The sequence below is a fragment of the Magallana gigas genome, chromosome 1 (assembly GCF_963853765.1).
Source record: "Magallana gigas chromosome 1, xbMagGiga1.1, whole genome shotgun sequence".
NCBI classification, from domain to species: domain Eukaryota; kingdom Metazoa; phylum Mollusca; class Bivalvia; order Ostreida; family Ostreidae; genus Magallana; species Magallana gigas.
In genome coordinates, this window is record NC_088853.1 from 54200275 (window position 1) to 54206422 (window position 6148).

A 6148-nucleotide genomic window follows, 5' to 3' on the forward strand; every position below is an offset into this window, starting at 1 on the left:
TAAAGGTGAAGTCTCATAAGGGTGATGTCTCGTCTCGGCGAGCTTTGTAATCTGTGATTACCTATGTTTTTATAGATTATAAAGTGCCTCAATTTTCTGGATTGGATATCAATTTAGGATTGACAAATGTATAATGGATACTGTTCACACAAAAGAAAACCTGGTTTGCTGTCATTTTGACAGCTTTTTTCTTGTTTAAGTATGGCCCTGAATTTTTTGGGGGGAGGAAGGGGCGGGTTGTGTTGATGACAATTTCATTAGGTATGTGTTTTGGAACTCAAGATGGCTAATGAATATATAAAAAAGCCCTCCCGCATCTACTTATTTACTACTTAAAAAAAAATTGCCACCCTCCTCCATCTATTTAGGAGAAATTTGGCCCGAGAAACGTAATGATAATTTTATGTCACCTAACCCATGCAAATTTGAATTATCAATGTTTTTTTTGTATTTCAACAGTGAAGTGGTCAAAGGAAGATACAGCATATTTGAAATCTCATTTTAGAGAGTACATATTTACTCAGAAAGACAATAACACAGGGAATCTACCATGTAAGTAACAATTAATTTAGCTCATGAACTGTAAATTAAAGGTGATCATTTGAATTGTTACTTCAAGCGAGCCTGGCTAATGACATGAAGTTGTGGCTGTTAGCCCTCCTGTCTGTTGACTATTTCGTCACAAGACCACTAACTGCATGAGAATAGACTTAAGTTAAAGTTTTTATTTCAATGTGATTCCTGCAGAATATGATTGTAGCGACATGCCGAAAAATACATAACCTGCATTAGATGTTAAATATTTATCATATAATATTTTATATTATAATTTGAATTTTACATTATAAAGTAATTAAGAATGGCAAAATTTTGAGACCTTTTGTAATAAATATCCCCCATCATAAATGTTGAAATTTTCAGAAATTAATGACTTCTTGTATAGTATGAAATTATGAAAAATAATTACAACAAACAGCTAACAACCTTGAAAATCCATTTAAAAAATACATATTCGAAGCGAAGCAGACACAGTCGATGTTGAAATTAAATACAAAACGGGTAAACTAATACTCTTTATTTTATCTTATATAATTTTGCCAAGTCAATTAAGTGTTCGCTGCTAGAAGTATTCCCTGTTTTATACACAATATCATTAAAGTCTTCTGTACCCTGAACCTCAAACCAAACTTTAATATTTAACAACCCAGACACGATAACACTGGATTGTTATACTACAAAAAAAAACTGCCGATAAAATGTACAGCACGATACTTGACATATTTTACAAAACTTTTTTGTTTGTAAGAAATGATAAAAGTAATGATACAAGTAATACATGATATTATTACTGACCACATACTGGCCTCATTTATTGAGTACATACACCGAATCTAGTCATTAAAAATATTGAAATGTAAAAATCAAAATCAATTCTCTCAAAAATATGACGACCAGAGGCTACTAAAATGTAAACTTGATCTGTTGTTTGACATTTTGAAGCAAATTAATATTATTCTTCAAACCCATAATGAAAAAAATTGTGAAAAAACAGATGGAGAAAAAATCTCTAGTTCCCTTCAGTGAAGTCGGTTGGGGAATTAGTTACCTAATTTAGGATTATTTCATTGAGATTGATTAAAATATTAATGTTTAAAATGATGACTTTATGCCTATTTATGTGGTGTTGGTGAACATGTTTTTAAAAATATAATCACTGACAAATCATTCAATCCTCTTCATTTTTTACAGGTAAGAAAGAAATTGAGGACTTCCTGAAGACAAATAATATATCATCATTAGATGGTCTTCATATGAAGACAACAATTTCCAAAGCCAGAACAAAGATTTTTAATGAGAGAAAAACGGCGAGGCTAAGAACTTCTAAAAAACTCGCAGAGTGGGAGTTGGTGGCTATATGAACAATTTAGAAATGAACATGACTTGTGAATATGCATATGAATAGTATGTAGTTTTCTAGTCAGATATTAGCAATTAGTACATTTCATGGGGGAGTGGTCACGATTTTGGTCAGATTTTTATTTTTGTATTTTTTATTGTTTATAATGCATTAGTATAATGCATTTCTAATGACCAACCACAATTTGAGTGTTAGTTGTAGTGTTATTAGCCAGATGCAGAGCTTCAATTCTTTGTTTTGTAAGAAGGCTTGTGTCTTATTTTTTTGACTTACATTGGTTCAATACACCGGTAAAAGTTCTTTTTCAAGCTGATTTTTTTTTATCTGCTAATTTGTTTTGTACATCAATAAACAGCTCCTTGTATTTGTCAAATTCATTTCATGTCTTAACCTGGAATTTCAAAATGTAAACAAACACATGGCACAAGTCTTGTTTACATTACTTATGTTACCCTTGTGTACCAATCAAATGTCAACTTTTTGTTAAATGACGACTGTTTATTTTTAGCTTTAATTTTCCATCAAATTTTTGTCAAAAATTTCTCGGCACCTATTAATAGCAGAGGCTTAAAATTTTAACCTCTTTGTGTAGGCATGCCATATGATAGGATCCATTTTTTAAAAAAATGATGTCAACTCCCTGTGAAATATCGACTGAAATATCGATTTTGTATATTCAGATCAGAGCAGGGATATCACTTTTGAGTATTGGCTCACAGATATCTTGTTTGTTTGTAATAAATTTACCTTTAGAATTTTGTTTCTTTTAAAAAAAAATTGATATTTGTTGTTACCAAGATTAATTGCAGATGTAACCTGTACATCCCTATAGAAAAGATCTGTGTTGCAAAATGTTACATACTGCAAATAACTTGATGCCTTTTTCTGTTAAAGGGGCATGTTCACGATTTGGCTCAAAATTAATTTTTCTCTTTTTTATGTTTACAATGACTTAAATAGGCATTTCTAATAATCAACCAAAAATTTGAGTGTCAGTCGTGAAGTTATAAGCGAGATATAGAGCTCACAATTTTGATTATGTAACCAAAGCTGAGGTCATGATTTTGATTACTGTTACATTTTAAATGTTGAGGAAAAATGTCAGGTTTAGACCAAAAATGAATGTTACAAACGCTAGGAACTGTTTCTTTAAGTTAAAAACGAATTAGTAATTAGAAAACTGAGCTAGAAAAAGAACCTTTGCCGGTATATTGAACTTATGTAAACAAAAACATGGCATGAGCCTTATTTCCATTATATTTTATTGAAAATGACAGTTTGAAACATGAGTTTTCATAGTGTTCATAGCCCCACCACACCGAATCAAACAAAGCTGTTTTTATGAAGCATCAATAAAAATATTTATATCTTGAATTTCATAATCCTGTAGGCACCTTTCATGTACAAGATCTTGATCTTAAAGAAGCTTTGTTTAATTTTCTTTTAAAGTAAGTTATGATAATGTCGTGTGTTGGAAAAGGTGCATATATAGAATAAATTTAAACAAAAACATTGAATTATTGTGAAATTGTCTACTGAAGAATTGAATGAAATAACTCTGATTAAAAGGACATTGATTTGAGTAATGATGTAAACTTATGTATAAGATTACTAGTTTGATGAAACAACTCATCAATTTTCTGAATTTGATCCTATGAAATATTGAAAAAAAGTTAAAGTATTAAACATTAATGATGCACTGAAGATGAATTACATTTTTGTTCTGAACTTGCTTTTAAGAATTTAAGTCTTAATTTGTTCAATGAGTAAATAAATTAGATTGTAATGATATTTGCATTACATTTATATATAGTAGATTATGCAAAAATGAATTACTTTTATGATCATTTGATTCTTAACTTTAAATGGATGTTTAATTTAAAACTTGATTGTCTTCTGAACATCATATTATTTAGTTTTAACACAGTCTTGCTCAACTAAAAGTGAAAAGTGTTGAAAAAAAAGTTTGATTAAGAATCGCTTTGTAACTGACAGACTGCATTATATTTGCTGAATTAAAAATTCAGCTTTGAGCTATGATTGAATGTAGACTGGTCATTCAAGGGAGAAATGAAAGACATTGACTAAAATGCTCCACATTGTTGTAATTCTCTTTGACTTTTGCTCAAGAATTTTTGAAAACAGTACAATTGATGTTTTAATTTTTATGTTGTTTTTAAAGAAATGAATAATAAAGTGGAACAAATTGAATTTTTCCTATAAAATTGTTTGAATATGTAATAAAAGAATTTTAGAAAGCCCAATTTTGTTTTTCTGGTATTTTTTTAAAGTTCCCAATAGTTGTATTTTGAGATGCAGATAATGAAAGATTATTTCATCATTTTATTTCTAGTGTTTTTGATTCATTAATTTGGAACTTTGGTATTGTTTGAGACACTTATGTAGGCACTGAAATATTTCATACATTTGTGTAGTTATTTTTTATTTGTCACTCGCTTCTCAAAGTCAGAAAATACCTACACCTTTTCACCTTTTGACATGCCTTTAACTGAAGTTTAACCTCTGTAATATTAGAGATTAAAAAAATATATAATAAAAAGTAGGAATCATCGCAAATTTAGAAATTAAAGAATTAAAGAACTGATAAGAATAGAAGTTTATTTATTGTAAGAATAACTTGATGATATTATAAATTTAACCTAATGGCGGGCCTTCAGCCATGTAAGGAATGTTTCACTAAGCTATTTAAAATTATCTCATTATAAATACAAAAAGAACACAATGTAACACTTTAAATGAGATACATTAAAATATTGGGCACCTTAAGTTGGAATATATCAATATACATCTGGTCTACTTAAAGTGCCCATTGTAAATAAATATACAAATGTCCCCGTAAACAGTGCGACATGGTTTCTAAATTTTAAGGGGACACGACAATTGTATATTTTTTATCTTTACGAGTTTTATGATTTCCTATAGAAAATTGGCCTTTGGTAACCATACAATTAATTTTCATGTAACTCATATAGTGTTGAGAGTAACATATCAAATTATACGAAATGTCCCCTTAAGGTTCAAAAAAATATATAGTCACCCTAAGGTTGAAAGCAGATATATATATAGATATATATATATATATATATATATATATATATATATATATATATATATATATATATATATATATATATATATATATATATATATAGTGGGAGAGAGATTTATATAAACATATAGATTTTTAGGGACCAGAGTCTTCAAACTTTGACGCAAGAGAAGAAGATTTATTTGTTAAGCATTGTTAACGACAAAATGTTAGTATTGATGATTCTCATTAATCCTTTTTTATAAAAAAAAAAAAATATTCTATTTCTCTTCCCATTAAGGATCTACAGGACTGGCCCCTAAAAAAAAATTCAATCACATGTGTTGTGAAAATGATCAACATTTTTAGTAACAAGTAAGAACAAAAAAAAAGATAAGTTTGATTGAGACCGCTTCTATAATATGCAGAAAAACAGATTTCGCTTCTAAAAAATAGTCTATTACATGTAAAAATAGATAAAATTCGTGTATTGTATATATTAAAAGCTGTCAGGAAAAATCATTGCCATGCCCATTAGTTACGTTATTAGGTATATTTTGGGCAATAAAGTTTTAAACCCTGAATGTGCCGCATGGATTAAGTCCCACCTAGCCAATATTCTGAAATTCTCCATTCCCATCTGACCAACATTATGTATTTTAGACCTGGGTGACCGGGGGCTCGTAACGTGAACGTTACTTTAGTCTAAAACTGCTTAAGTAAAAATAGATAAAAAATCGTGTATTGTATATATTAAAAGCTGTCAGGAAAAATCATTGCCATGCCCATTAGTTACGTTATTAGGTATATTTTTGGCAATAAAGTTTTAAACCCTGAATGTGCCGCATGGATTAAGTCCCACCTAGCCAATATTCTGAAATTCTCCATTCTCATCTGATCAACATTATGTATTTTAGACCTGGGTGACCGGGGGCTCGTAACGTGAACGTTACTTTAGTCTAAAACTGCTTAAATAAGACTGAGGTACATACTTAAACTTAAGTCCGTAAGTATAAGAGTGCTTAGGTAGGACGATTAGCACAACATTTCGGCGGCTGGTAGAGATCAATTAAGTTTATCTTAAGATTTGTTGATCCACATTTATAAGTTATATTGTTAATTATTGCAATTCAGCCTTTGAATACAGTGTATTAAGCAAACGATGTACACAAAATTAATGT

The 6148-nt window shown here is 29.6% G+C and overlaps 1 long non-coding RNA gene across 1 annotated transcript; it reads left to right on the forward strand.

The window, feature by feature from the left end:
• The first annotated feature begins 281 nt into the window (after positions 1-281).
• On the forward strand, positions 282-4182 carry LOC136270113 (uncharacterized). Its single transcript, XR_010708331.1, has 2 exons — positions 282-552; positions 1750-4182. It is a non-coding gene; the product is annotated as an uncharacterized lncRNA (long non-coding RNA).
• Positions 4183-6148: the final 1966 nt, after the last annotated feature.